This window comes from Phaenicophaeus curvirostris, chromosome 3 (genome assembly GCF_032191515.1).
Source record: "Phaenicophaeus curvirostris isolate KB17595 chromosome 3, BPBGC_Pcur_1.0, whole genome shotgun sequence".
NCBI classification, from domain to species: domain Eukaryota; kingdom Metazoa; phylum Chordata; class Aves; order Cuculiformes; family Cuculidae; genus Phaenicophaeus; species Phaenicophaeus curvirostris.
Window position 1 is genome coordinate 6,800,406 of NC_091394.1, and position 15,451 is coordinate 6,815,856.

General features: G+C 41.1%; 1 long non-coding RNA gene across 1 annotated transcript; it reads right to left on the reverse strand.

Moving 5' to 3' along the window:
- Positions 1-228: 228 nt before the first annotated feature.
- LOC138718529 (uncharacterized) lies at positions 229-15,064 on the reverse strand. Its single transcript, XR_011337100.1, has 3 exons — positions 14,949-15,064; positions 1,026-1,228; positions 229-290 (listed from the first exon to the last, which is right to left on the reverse strand). It is a non-coding gene; the product is annotated as an uncharacterized lncRNA (long non-coding RNA).
- Between the last annotated feature and the right edge of the window lie 387 nt (positions 15,065-15,451).

The window sequence follows — 15,451 nt, forward strand, 5'->3', positions numbered from 1 at the left end:
TTTCCATGTGACCAAAAGGTATTTTAAGAAATGCTGTCATCTCATAAGGTGAAAACAAACTGTATTGGATAAAACCATATCAGTGAATACTTACTTTATAAACTTTCACAAGACCATTGCTGTGTTACAAAGAAATCCCCAGGTTACAGGGAAATCATATACTAAACGTATAACTTGAAAGATTCATCCCATGCCAACATCTTTACATGCTTACAAACTAAGTAAAAATCCAGTTATCCTTCTTCGGTGATGGATAGTCTCCTTTTCAAGCTGGTCTGCTTACACAGTGGCTGAAAGACAAAGATAAGGGAGACAACAAGATAAGAATGCCAATGTCCATTCAACAAAACAGATTTTGTATTTGAAGAGAATGCATGGGCGTATTTTTATATACACTAGTCAGAATCAGGAGGGAATTTGCACAGACCCGGAGAGCCATCACAAAGATGGTAACTCACAAAGACGATAATTCTTGAAGCTCAAATATTTTATAATATCAGTTTAGGGTCTCGCAGAGGTTGAGCTAAGGAGACAAGCGCTCCATGCAGTTGTGTAGACTAACACACCCAGCTCAACACCAAGGGAGATCACTGGTTGAACACATGCCCTGTCTCAATGGAGACCATTTTAACAATCTAGAGCTAGCTGAGATGGACTTCCAATAGTACTTGTCACTGATTTATTTAAGAATTTTAATTAGGTAGTCATCAAACAGTGACTGCTTAGAAAAGTCACTAATTGTTTCTGTATGTTCGTCCTTCACATAGTGCCGATGGGCACCATTTACAACAGTCATTGTGCTCCACAGCCACTGGCAGCTCTCAAACTCAAACTTTGTGAATCAAGACCACTGAATTCTTCCTGTCACCAGAAATGAGGAGGCTCTGCAAGGCTGTTAGGACTCCCAATCGAGTGTTGCTTCCTCACACATAAAATGGTGGACAGGGAGTTAGAGTTTTGCTTTCTCAGTCTCCTTTCTCTAGAATCAAAATCAAAATGAAAAAAACAGTCTTCTGCTTTCTTACCCTTCTGCCCTTAATAAACACACCAAAGAGGAATCAGTCCAAAACTAAGCAATAAATTAAATGAAATATTTTGGGGGATCAGATGTTCTACATCCAGATGATCTTTAAAACCTCAATAAGGAGAGTTACAGGCAGGCTGCAAATGCTGAAGAATGGCCAGATCACAGGATTTGTAATTAGAGTGAGTACATGGTGCTTCCTTGCTGGAGAAAAAAAAAAAAAAAGAAAGATGAGCAGCTGTCTCAGCAATATTAGAGTCAGCAAGGACTCCCAGTGAAATCAGATACTCGTCTGCAGAGAAAGTGAGTACCATACATCCATCAGGCAGGCATGTGTCACAGCTAGTTGAAGAGAAATGGCTTCTAGAAAGTTAAGCTTCCTCTGAAACCTCAGCACGTCTATTAATAAGGGAGAATGAAAAGAAGGCTAGAAAATAAACCAGAAACACAAACAGTAGTCACCTGAGGCTGCACATGATTAACTTCACTAAAGCACATTACATGCCTCTACAAGGAGAAAAATTCAAAGAAATAATTTATTGCATTACATAATGGTAAAAATAAACTGGTGTGGCTTACATATCCATGTGTAAAAATTTCAAGACTTAGGCAATTATTTGGGACTGGTTTTGCACCAGTTCTGTGTAGGTATAACTGCATTTATATTGGGACAAGTTTCAATGGAGTAATTGCATACATCCATCAATTTAAACAGACAGAGATGCTACCAAGCTTTTGTCTAGGCTCTGAAAAAAATACTAGGGCTTGTCTGAAGAACTAAGGTATCCAAATTTTATCTTGCACTGTGCAAATATTATTTCATTATTTGCAAAACACCGTCTTCAAGACGGTCAGTAAAGGAGCCCGGGAGCCAGAATAATAAGCAACACAATTTTCAATAGATGCTGACAGGAGAGGTCTCAGACACAGGGAAATTGACACAACTGGCACTTATCTCTCTCTGCTTTGCTGCTAGCACTATGCCTCGTATCTGTTCTGCATTGCAGACCAGCTTCACTCTCACTCCAGGACCCCATCTGCCAGATGCAGCCGGTCACTGCTGTATCATCAGCTTTCCTTTGGAGACACTGCATGAATGTTCCCCTGGCATAGCCCAGCTGAGACCTGCTGTTATCTCTGTTCAGAGAGCACCACAGCAGCAAGAGACACAGACCTCACACGCTCTCTCTCTTCATATTTACAGAAGTTTCATCACCGTTCCCAGATATTAATTGGAAGTATCCTTTGCTGCCATCTAAGTGGGTCCCATAATGTGCTGACAACTGCATCCTCCACATGGAGTCACAGAGCAGGTGTGAAGGGCAGAGGTGCTAAGAGGCACCAGGGACCGATGTGTTTGGCTTCCTCTGAAGCTGAGCAAAGGGGCCAGCAGTGAGCAGTCAAGCTCTGCCAGGGGAGGTTTAGGCTAAACATCAGGAAAAAATTTTTCACGGAAAGGGTCATTGGGCACTGGCAGAGGCTGCCCAGGGAGGGGGTTAAGTCACCTTCCCTGGAGGTGTTTAAGGCACGGGTGGACGAGGCGCTGAGGGACATAGTTTAGTGATTGATGGGAATGGTTGGACTCGATGATCCAGTGGGTCTCTTCCAACCAGGTGATTCTATGATTCTATGATTCTATGATTCTTTCTTTTAACCACAGAGAACTTTTATCGTGTCTGTGTTTCCATAACGTTTCTGAACAATATTATGACCTGAAAGTGAAACAGAATTAAGTTGAATCTAATTTCAAGTGCTTTAAAAACAGGTAATTGGCAAAGCAGACTAACAAAATCATGTGCCTGCAGGATGAGGTGCTTTTATTTCTCCTCAGCAGGGAAACAGACTTCCATGCAGTACTGTGTCTCTTTTTTCCTCTTGCAGGCAGGAGAGTAAGAGAAGTAATAGCATCAGGCAAATGTTATTCTTCATTTGCCTTGGAACACACACCACTTCCCAGGCAAGTGAAATTGGTTCTGTTCTGCAACGGTCAGATCACAATTAATCTGCATTCTCTCCACAACTAGATCCAATGGGGCTTCCATCTGTCCACCATAAGATGCACAGCGGGTTGGGATCTGTGAGGACATAAGCCATTGTCACTATTTCTTCTTGTATAGATGGAATTGCTGTGAAGGCTCACGCAGCAAAGAGGCTGAATGGGCCATTGTAGACCAGGCTTCTCTGTCCTCAGAAAGGAGAACTTTGTCAGCAGGACTGTGCCAAAGGGCTTGGCACAGTTTAGGTTTAGGCTGAACATTAGGAAAAAATTTTTCATAGAAAGGGTCATTGGGCACTGGCAGAGGCTGCCCAGGGAGGGGGTTGAGTCACCCTCCCTGGAGGGGTTTAAGGGACGGGTGGACGAGGTGCTGAGGGGCATGGGTTAGTGATTGATGGGAATGGTTGGACTCGATGATCCAGTGGGTCTCTTCCAACCTGGTTATTCTATGATTCTATGATTCTATACTGTCCCTTTTAGTCACATTATGCAACTGTTTAGGAACTGGTGCAGGCACATAAGCTGGGTTGGAAAGCAGAAAACTGCCCAGAGCTATGGGTGGCACGTGTCCTGTACACAAACTCTTCCACCTGAAACACAGATGACAAGAGACTAAAACACCTATACACAAACACACAAAAAATTCCCCACTGACAACTTATAACATTCCTGAGGATGTCCAAAACCTGATACTAAAGATTTACAGCCTAGTAAAAGTACTATATCACCAGAAGAGGCAGTTGGTATGGCAGTTTTGGGTCCAAGGATAGGTGAATCTCCCTGTGGGTTATCCATGGGAAAGTTTGGCGTTCCACCAAAGCCAGCAGCCTAGGCGACCTCGGCAGCTGCCAAGGACCAAGCAGCAGCACTGCAGGGTGACCCATGTCTCATGAACTACTTCTCCAAGGTTTGGGTGAGTCACTGTTCTAGAGGTGACCTCTCACTTTGCATTGACCAGTTCAGATTCTTATTTGGGTCAGATACCTGATTTTCAATGGTTCAGATTAGGGGAGATGGTTCCTTCCCCTTCTTCCATTGGAATCCAAGATTCTATGGTGAATTTTTTTTCTTTCACTTCTATTTTTTGACCAGATCATCATTTTCAGTCACAATTTTAGAAGCCAGCGTGGCTTGGTAGAAGTTTCACAAGGCCTTTTATTAATAGTTCTTATAAATGGTGTGAATTAATTATATGGTACACTGCATATCACAAATTTTAGGCTTGTGTGTTTCCAGCAGAGCAAACATTCTGAATTTCCCAAGCAGGGAGCTCTCTTCTCCCTCACAGGTCCACCCATGTAGTCCACCCAGCCCCAGCAGCAGGCACAGAGTGCCCTCTGTTACAACACCTCAAAGCAGCAGAGCTTTTCTCTTAACACAATGCAACAGCTTGATTTCTAATGATCTTGTAATGCTGTGCTCTAATTGAGTTTTTAATTTCTTTTGTAGTATTCAATCCTGCAAACTGCTAAGCGATACACTTAGAGAAGCTGCAAGATGAGCTTATAAAGTTTTCTACATTTGCCTGTTTTGTTTATAAAAAGAGTGTATAATGACATGTGTTCTGTGAACCAGCTCTTAGCAATTAAAGTTGTTTGCTAATAGAAGTTTGTTGGTCTCATAATAGAGATAGAAATGTGTAACTGGGCTATATAAGCAAATGTAGAATCATACTTCAGGCTGATCGACTGTGATCCTCACCTCATCTGTAATTCAGTGCAGAATGTTTTGCAAAAAGTGCTTTACATATATGAAGCTATAAAACAACGCTATTGATATTTAATTAATAACTAGAAGCCTCATTAACAGTCTTGTATTTTGTAAATTCAGGACTGTATAACCTTTCATGAAGATACCACACAGGTATGTTAGCTCTGCTATGTTGATAAGCTTGCTTACAGGAATGACTTTTGATAATAAAACTACTTACTACAGCACTGGCTTTATCAGCATAGTACTCTAGAAAAATAAAACTGACCTCAAGAATGCTGAATTTTAACCTACGAGACAAAACCAGGCTGAGAAGACAGTATCAAGTGAGAAGTTTATAATGAAAATCCAATTGAAAGAAAAGGCTTTTAGTGAGACATTGCAGTGAATGGGAACACCTACATACATCAGCTAAGTGAAAACTTGTTCCTTTGTCCAAGAAAAAGAGAGCATATTACAAAAGAATAATCGGCTGCATAATCGGCTGAGGGAAACGGACAGGTTTGTTTTCTGCTTGATGAATAATTAACATGCAGTTAATTAAGAGGAAAAAATGTATGCTAATGCCTTCAATAATGAAGTTTTTAGCTCCTCCTATATATACTTTAGCAGCTGAATGCATGCAAAATAACTTATTTTGCAGGAAAAGGGTAGTAGTTGAAAACATCAGCTGTGCTTAAATAAAATGCTCATTATATATTATCCTTTTGTGACTAGAGAGAACTCGTAGCCGCAGAAAGTGTGCTACAAAACCTCTGTATCCTTCTGCACCAAATTACATAAAAGCAAGCAGAATCCAATCACAATTCAATTAAAAATGAGATAAAGCAGAAGCATAGACCTCGCTTATATATGGGACTTCCTCCAGCTTCATCCTTTGCATTGTCAAAACTCAAACAGACGGAGCAGAAGGAGTGCATTCAGTTCTGAAACTGAAGCCAGAACAACAAGCAGAAGATCCAGGCAATCTGCTGTGTTCCTCACAAGGAGAATTTACAAATAGTGGGAATGTTTTTAATTGTCCGTCTCTCACAAAAAGAAAGGAAAATAGCTTAATGGCAGCACAAACTTTTAAAGTCAGACACATCTAAGATTATTATGTAATAGTCTGTGTACAAACAACAGGTGTAAAAACTCAAGCACCAAATACTAACATACTGTGAAATCCCAAGGGAAAAAAAAAGGAAAATCAATCTGAGAGAAATGCTGAGAAAGATCTATTCGTGTAAGTAGCCATAGATCTGTTGAGTGGTACAATGCAAAATGTCTTCTTAGGTATTAGTGAAGCTGAGTCCTTCAGCTCTTCTTGTAAATGCTTCTTTCCAATCCTTCCCCCCTATCCCCTCCAGATGACTCTACCACACATTTATTCTTGACTTGTGAAAATGTCCACGTTATGTGTTGTTTGTGGAGATATGAATTGCAACTCATATGCACACTTTTAGTTCAACAGGCATATATGAACCTCACTGTCTTCCTAAAGGTCTGGGACCTGAGACTTTATAAAACAGACTGGATATCTAACATCTGCTTCAGTATTCTGCAGTGCTGCTGAATGTCCTCTCTCCCTTGCTGGTGATTGGTGTAATTTCCCTTCCCCTGACTAGTTATAAACCAGTTATCCCAATGCAATATTGTCTGCAGGCATGAGACAGGTTTCTACCTTTGGCAAATACAGTTTGCAGTTATGGTCAGAACAATCCTCCACGTAGCAGCAGGCTCTGAGGTGCTTCACTGCATCAGAAATGGTGGTAATTATCAAAGAATGGGAAAACAAACTTTACCCAAATCCTGTTCTGGACATTTATTTTGTCACAGTTCACGTACAATCCATGTAATTCATGTATGTGCTGTGGCACAGGGCAAATTATACGGAGCTACTACATGTGATCTTTTGTGCCTAAGCAAATGCATATTGAAAAGGGAGCAACTATGAAATCTATATATTTAAATATGAATATTATAATATCGTCTCCATAACTATCATTCCCCTTGCTAGTTTCCAAGATGCTCTGGGAGGATCAAAACACAGCTGCTTCCCTACTGAGAATTTTCACACTTATAGCAGCCCCAGGTTTGTTTCTGTCCTGGCCAACAGACGGCATGGAGCTGTTGGTCCCTGGGCATGGCAGAGCTCTGACTGTTGACTGTTACTTTTGAAAGAAGGCTAAAAACTGACAGGCTGTTTGAATACAACTAAGGAGGAAAAAGGAAAAGGACTTTGCTCAATCCAAATAATGGTCTTACAAATCTTGACTGTTTTCTGTTAAGCCAGCTCCAATTAGCAATTTTTTTCCTCTTTCTACAAGAACATCAGCATTTGAAACACCAGTGTGGGCTTAAGGAGAAAATGGATTTTCACCATATGAACTGTATGCATAATTTCCAGATAGGAAATGGCATGTTACTTTATTCACATACATTCACATTCATTTATTCACATGAAAAAGAGTTCATATTCTCAGCTATGATTGACATAAGGTACGAGGAGGATTTCTTCTGTAAAAAAAAGCAAACAAATTACGAGTAGCAGGAAGCAATAAGGTTGTTTATTAACACTCTTCTATCTTCACCCTCCTGCCCACCCATCGCCCATGAATTGGCATTCCAAATCCTTGACATGAAATGATAATATATAATATCAACCATACGTTCTCTGCCATTCCCATCTGAACCTCCAGCACTGCAAATGTAGTCATCTTCTTTCCACAGCGGGAAATAGCAAACATTCGTACTTGTGCATTACCTTTATTTGGCACTCAAACCCCTGTGAAGTAGAAATTTTGCGATTTAACACAATCCCAGCCTCACAAAATACTGTCTCTCTAAGGATAAAGAAAAGCCTACACTGACTGAACAGACTCATGACACTTTACTAGCGTTCTTGCAAGGCTCCTGCTGGATCTCCATGATTATTCAGGTGATGGAAGGTAACTACCCTGAGCAATGGGAGGAAAGAAAGCTATGATCTAACATGCACACGTATGCATAGAGTTTTTAAATTAATTTCCTGGAAGATTATTGGCAATGCCTATAGTAATGCCTATTTTGTTAATTTTAGCTTTTATTACAACCATCTCCAGGAAACAGCAACTTTCCCAGAGATATTCCTCAAGCAGAAAATAAACTACATTCACAGAATACATTTCTTGTTGCAAATTGCTTACCTGAGGCAAAAATGTTTATCAAGCTTTCTAATTCAGTGGCATGGTACTAGCTCCTGTAACATGGTGAGCTCAACGATTAAGCAGTTGTACTGTTTGATGTTAAAAAAAAGCCTCATTTAGCTGTTAACATCGAGGGACAACATTATGCTCATTTTACTTGGCAAGTTCTGGTACTGAATGAAACGAGACTGATTTTTTTTTTTTCCCCATGGTTGGGGTAAGAGATCAGGAAAAGGATTTTTATGAAAAATTCAATCAAAGTAAAATTCAGCTGCATGTTACAAAGATCCCAAAGTTTATAAAGAACTGCAGGTAACTTCCAAGTTTATTGGATATCTGTGCTGGACTCAGAAGGCATCAATTCCCTGTTACAGAAAGGTAGAGGGGAGGGGGATGATGGTGAGAAACAATATCCTATTCCCCAAAGTTCAGTAAATGTGGAGCAATTTTAATTAATCTTAAGTGACTTGTGACACAGTATCACTGTAGCACAGCATGGGCCACAAGGAGATGTTCCCAGGAGAGAGAAGTGAGTAATTTGGTGCCTTGTGAAAGCGATCAGAGGCAGAAGAGAGAAGTCTGACTTAGCAAATGTCATGGTGCGTATAGAGTGACTAGAGGTGAGCCAACGTGACACAGAGGACAGGATTCCCTCCTGCCTGTTTACTAGTGACAGAGACAAAGCACCTTCCACTAGTTTGGGAGAATTCCTCCCCTGTTGGTTTTATCTCTTTGTTTGGTAGATTTTAAAACAAACATGTCAAAGGAGCAAAGAAGTGTTGCATGTTTCCAGAGCTTGCAAGAAAGCTCACAATGGTCTGTGCCAGCTGGGTCATTTCTGTATAGACTTGTGTGGTACGTCTTCAAGAATGAAACTTCCCAAAGGGATGCGGAGAACAAAAACGGGATGGAGGGAGTGGGCAGGGAAGACCCTGGCCTCCTGAGCTGTGTGCAGCAGGCAGTTTGCCTCCAGAGAGCCCAACGGGAAGGCTGTTTGGAAGCACAGTGTGAGGGGCACCCTGTGTAGGCTGCACAGCTCAGCACCACGTGGAGGCAGCCCGAGGTTGAAGCAGCAGTGAAGGGGTATTGTCCTGCACTGTGAGAAACAGGGATTAGGTTCTGGTGAGGATTTGATGATTCATTTCCCCAGAAGATTTTTCATTTAATATGAACAGAATTTTTTTTTTTCCAGAGGTAAATGTGTGACGCTTGGTAGAACTTGATTAATTAAATTTGGCCAGAAGCCAGACCATCTTGGTCTGTGATTGTTTCTGCTTTTGTTAGCTGAGGAACATTGGACTAGTTCAATACTTCCACTGGGAGCTCTGACACACATGCCAAGGGCTCAGAGAGATGCTGTTTGCAAAAAGGCTCGTCCCCTTGAGTCCGAAAAGGATCATGAAAAGATTGAGTGGTGTGGGGAATTGCTGAACTGCTGGGCGTATCCCCTTTCAGAAGAAATGCTGCGTATTATTTACAGTCCTCACAGGCATGCTGGCTGTTTTACTGTGTGGATGAGAGAGACCTAACCCTGCCTTTGAACAGCTTTAAAGTTTATTATGATATGACTGGAGAACAGGCCTTATGAGGAACGGCTGAGAGAGCTGGGGGTGTTTAGCCTGGAGAAGAGGGGGCTGAGGGGAGACCTCATTGCTCTCTACAACTACCTGAAAGGAGGTTGTGGAGAGGAGGGTGCTGGCCTCTTCTCCCAAGTGACAGGGGACAGGACGAGAGGGAATGGCCTCAAGCTCCGCCAGGGGAGATTTAGGCTGAATATTAGGAAAAAATTCTTCACAGAAAGGTTCATTGGGCACTGGAACAGGCTGCCCAGGGAGCTGGTTGATTCACCTTCCCTGGAGGGGTTTAAGGGATGGGTGGACGAGGTGCTGAGGGACATGGTTTAGTGTTTGATGGGAATGGTTGGACTCGATGATCCGGTGAGTCTCTTCCAACCTGGTTATTCTATGCTTCTATTCTATGACTGATATGATATGATATGAAATGATATGATATGATATATGATACAATAACAAGACAGAATGGGTTTAGGGAAGAAGGGCAGGGAGGATTCAACAAGATGCTCTGGCATTCATTATGTATAAATACGTAATTGTATATCTATAAGTCTGTACATAGTTTATACAGAGAGATATCCTATTTACCTGTTTAACTTCCACATGCTTAATTAGAAGGTGCGTGCATGTCTTTCCTAGCTCAGAGGGCAACATTCCTGCTTCTGAAGTAAGTGTCCTTAATTTCAGTGCCTGCTCGTGGTGATCTCTTACCCAGAAGTTTTACGTTACTCGTGTCACCTCTCATGTGCTTGTGGCAGCTGCCACAATCAGCTACAAAATTACCTGTATTCCAGCAAGACCAGAAGCGAATTAAGTCAAATCATCAAAACCAATTAAAACAAATAACTAAGCATACAGAAGAATGCACTCAGCCTACGATGCTCTAGTAGACCAAAGCATCTGTGCACCCAGCTGTTTGGTGTACGAAGCAGATGTGACAAGATGTTTGAATCTGGTATTGTTTATGTATCAGGAGATTTGGGCTGGATGGATTCACAGGCTATAACAAATGTCCTCATTTATCATTGCTTGTTCCTCTGCTATAGCCTATTCTAGGGGACAGATATATGGCATCCAGGGAACCCCATATATCAGGGACACAAACATCCAGTATATTTTCTCACAGATCTCTATAAATGCCAGTTCAGAAAAGAAAAGTTCTTTGTGAAGCTTCTAATTCTTGAAAATGATTTTTTTAACTCTTATTGAGAGTGTGTTCAATAACATAGAATATAATGAAATTATTCTTGGAGTTCATAAACAATTCTTACTCAAGGAAACTTCCACAAGCTTTTACAGTGATGTGTTCAGACTCACTGGATTTTACAGCATGGTTCTCCTAATAGCCAGGATTTCAATTCAAATGCTTCTTTTGGAGGCAGATGCTTCGTAAGAATCTTATTCTGCCCTCAACCTCTTACCCCCAGAGTTGCTATCTCTTCTGCTTGCAGAGAAAAGCCTAAAAACATAACCCATATTAAGTCTCAAACACCAGAAGGCAAACAGAAATACATAACATCGTTTTTTTTAAATCTCCTGATTTTTAACACTTAGAGTTGGCAATATTGCCACTGGAATTTGGTTTGAATGAAGACTGAGGGCTGATTGCCAGCTTGCTCGCTCTCTCTCTGAAGAAAAGCAATGCCTGGAAATGCCTGGAAACGAAGGGCTGGATTCACAGCTTCCTCCCAGGCAGCTCATGCTACCTTACCCTGCCTCTGAGTGTAGATCCAGATATTCATGCGTATTCCAAGCTAGGTCCAGATGCAAACAGTCCAAATGGTCTTTTTCTTTAGAACATGCTAAGTTCAGGTCCAAAACACTTTCAATTCTGTGACATGTGAAATCAAGATGTATTTTAAACAAGTCCATCTCTACTCAAAACTCATCTCTAAAACCTCTGAAGCAGACTACTTAGAACAAGCTGAGAAAGTCTTTTTAAAAACAATGTTTTTCCTCTGTTGTGTCTCCTGCAAGTGCTGCTACAAGTACTATGGTGCAGCACCAGCTGAAAAAGTAGTGCTGCTTCTCTTGAGTGACATGGCTTCTGAATTCACATGCCTGGGCTTCAGTGCATCCTCAAAGTTCTACAACTTCCAAAAATTCCAGGAATTTTGGTAACGGTAGATGTGTCTACCAAGCGTTTCCAGTCTGTTGAGGTGTTTGCCAATAATTTCATCTCCTCTTTGGGGATCAAAAGAAGTTAATTTGTTTATTTCCTTTTAGTTAATAAGAGATTATCTGAGGGCAAAAATGTCTTACATCTCCTACACACCACTCCAAATCCTCTGTGCATCCAGATATACCAGATCACTCAGAGTGAATTGTGTATATAAATATTCCTGTACTACCAGCAACGTTTCCTCCACTGCTCAAATGACAGAGTCTTACAACTTACAAAATACATTTAGCATCTATCTGCTTTCAGGCTCATTTTTGGGGGTCTGGCCCTCAGTGTATTCTGCTCAGCCAGAATGAAAATTTTGAACAGTACAAACTATTGTAGAAATCGTTTCATATTAGAAGTTAATGTGAAAGGCTCTTTTTGCAACGAAGGATGTTGTTGACAATGTGACAGATTTGATCGGTCACATGAACTGGGACTGGTGGTACAGATTTTGAGTATCGTCCCTGACAACTCATGCATTAAACCACAATATATTCATATATAGATTTAGTGCATTCAAGAATCGATGGGAAGAGAAGAAAGGCAGCACAACATCTACTCTGAAGGCTCAGGTTTGATTGCAGTGATCCATAAATATTGTCCTGGTGCTGCTCTTCATAATGAATAGCACAGCAATGTCTGGACTGCTCACCATGCCTCAGAAAGGCTCTTCAGAATAGCAACAGGTAAATAAATTCAGTTTGTCCTGATCCCGTGAGTTTCCTGGTGCAATCCCCTTTGCCACTGCTGCAGCGTGCTGAGCAATGCATGAGGAGGACAGAAGCTGCCACCGCCGTTCTCAGAACTGTTTCACTCATTAACTTTCACCAGCAAGCACAAAATTTCTCCTGCAGAAGCGTATAACCTCAGCTGCTGGTGTCTTGTGTCACTGAAATACTTTCTATCAAAGGGAAACCTCTTGGAAGCAGCACAGCACAAGGTCTGGCTGTCAGCTTAAGCTTTTGTAATACTTAACCCTTTTCCTCCCCACCACAGTAGCTCTCCAGATGAAAAAGCTTCTCTTTGTTTTCAATAGATCTCCTCCTGCCACAGTCTAGTGCAAGTATTTGATAGTGTAGAAATCAGATATATGTGTAGACTCTCTTACGACTCTGTTTTATCTTCTAGGAACCTGCCTGCCATTTGTGGCCACTGGGCAAGTCTAGTACTACTATAAATTATAAAGTTTACTGCTCTTTGCTGAAAAGAGATAAAAAATTGTATCAAATGGAGCAGTGAAAGGACATTATTGAAGCTGCCTGAACCTTCAGACTCCATCATGCCCACCTTCCTCCTTGTGGAGAATGGACAAAGAATGAACAAATCATATACACATAAAGGTATCGTATCTTTGCATTCACTACAAAAACATGGACATTGCAGTAAAAACATTGGAGAAAACACCTTTGTAGGAGATGGCTGAAAAATACACCAGTGCAGCTGAAGCTCAGTTATTGCTGCTCGTAACTTGTGACAGCAAACAAAATTGGCTCTGTTAATGACCCGTGATTTTTATATACTCATTCCTTATCAGTATAAGGTAACTGACAGGTTTACCTTGAAAATATAGATGAGCTCGCTTCTGCTCCTGATACATAGGGCTATTGGCTGCGTGTCATTGGTGAGCCATGTGCATGTCACATGCCTGTGGCATGACAAAGGGAAGACAGGTTCTGTCTCTAAAAGGAGGTTTGCATGTTCTTTCTTGTACAATTTTAGCTGTCACGTGGCAGTGGATATCAGAGATGTTACACACGGGACAGAACGTTTGCTGTTACGCTCCTAGAAAAGGACCAGACTTTATAACAAGAAAATAAATTGATTTCTCAGCTCAATAAGTAGCATCAGCACTTAGCCTTGCTGCTGTGCTTCACCAGCGTGAACCATGCCCAGAGCAAGGGAGTCACACAGATACTACACACCAGGCTGGTCACTGGTGACCCTTAAGTCCCAAATGCATTTTATTCTCTAATGGTAAATCTAAAGCCTAGCAGGAACTAAGGGGGACTGAGAAAGACGAGGTTTCTTTATAGGATGGTTTATAATCAAAGCTACACAATTATGGTTTTTTTTCAGACACACATCCTTTTCACTGGCTTTTACAGTTTCTAAACCATCAAAAGATATTCATCAACTAGTGGCAGAAACATGATTTCATATAGAAAGGATCCCACATAGGGTAATATCATCAGAATGACACGTTTTTAATAAAAGTGTTTAAAGACAGGTATGTAGATTCATTCATAATTCCTTGCCTAAATAAATAGATGAACCGACAGAACGTTACACATTTCCAGTTCTGACTGACTCTCTCTCTGCCCATGACTTCTCAAAGATTTTGCTGCGCAGTTTTGATTAGAAAACACAGATCTTACATTACATATGACCGGGGGTGGGGTTTAAAAAAAAATTAAGGCATCTAGTGTAGTGAGGAAAGAAAAAGCACTGGAAAAAAAAATTAGTAGCAGGAAAATGTGAAAGATTTGATTTTGTTGTGATCGGCATATAGATATTTTGACTTGTGTGAAGCTTATTCAGTCTCATGTCAAAATCAATCTGAAAAGGGAATTAGCGTTAAAGAGCAGGAAGTACAGAGAGAGATTAAAAAAAAAAAGCTCTGTAAGCTTTCCAAAACATTTCAAACTTAAACAAAATCCGCTTCTAGGAGGTTCCATTTCAGCTTTCTTCCTTAACTTAGCTTCCTGCTAAAACTTTTCGGTTAAGCACGCTGACAGTGAAGAATTAGATGATTGCTCCGTAGCATCACTCCTTTCCAGGAATTCACTCTGCGGTGCAAATAAAGATGCTACTATATGTGCAGAGAATAACCTTTTCCCTACAAAAGCATGTGGATATCTCAGAATCCTGGGCATATGATGATGGCAATACAAACTGAATCAGGCGGCCTGAGTCAGCATGCTCCGTGAAGTGTTTCTAACCTCTGCAAAGGGCAATTCCCTTAGGTCAAGTTGAGGTCAGTAGAGCAATGCAGGGAAACCCATACAGAAAATGCTAAATACCAGGCCCAGCCTACAGACCTGATTTATGGCTTGCAGCACAGTGTTTTCCAGCATTTTCAGGGGACTCTTACACTGAAAATCTGAACTCATTATCTGAAAATAACATCTGTTGCATTCAAATTCCCAGGCATGCACCTATTAACAAGAAAAAGCACTGATTATTTACACATCATCTATTTTAACTACCTGGTATCAGCACTGGAATCACAATAATTTCCTGATCCCTGCGTCCCTCATCCCACAGCAAGAACTCGCGTCTCCTCCAGGAGACACCAGAATAATTAACATACCTCTGAACCATCTTCACCTTTAACAAATGCAGTGGGACTAAGAACACAGCTTTGCGACTAGACCGCGAGATAAAAGATGCCAGCCATTAAAATCATGCCAAATCTACTGCTGAGTTGCTTTTTCTTTGCTTATCTGTGGATCTGCTGTTGTACAAAAGAGCTTTCAAGAACTGGCCTGAAGAAGCATTCTCATTCTTTCTTCCCATAAAACAGCAGACCTGGCACAGGCACAGTAAATAAAAATAACAAGCATATGATGCCCAAGATGCATGTGAACATTAAGTGACGTTGGCAGCCCCCGCAAATAGAACTCCAGTTAAAAATAGCCTTTGTCTAAATGTGGAAAGTGAGTAAATATAGTAGCGGTTTCAGATTACTATAGAGGCTCACAGGCTCCAAGTAACGGCGCTTATTATAGAGCATGTGCGTCAGCGAAGGGGAGAAAAGGGAGAAAAGAAAGACAACGCATTCTGCAATTAGTATCTACAATGAGACATAAATTA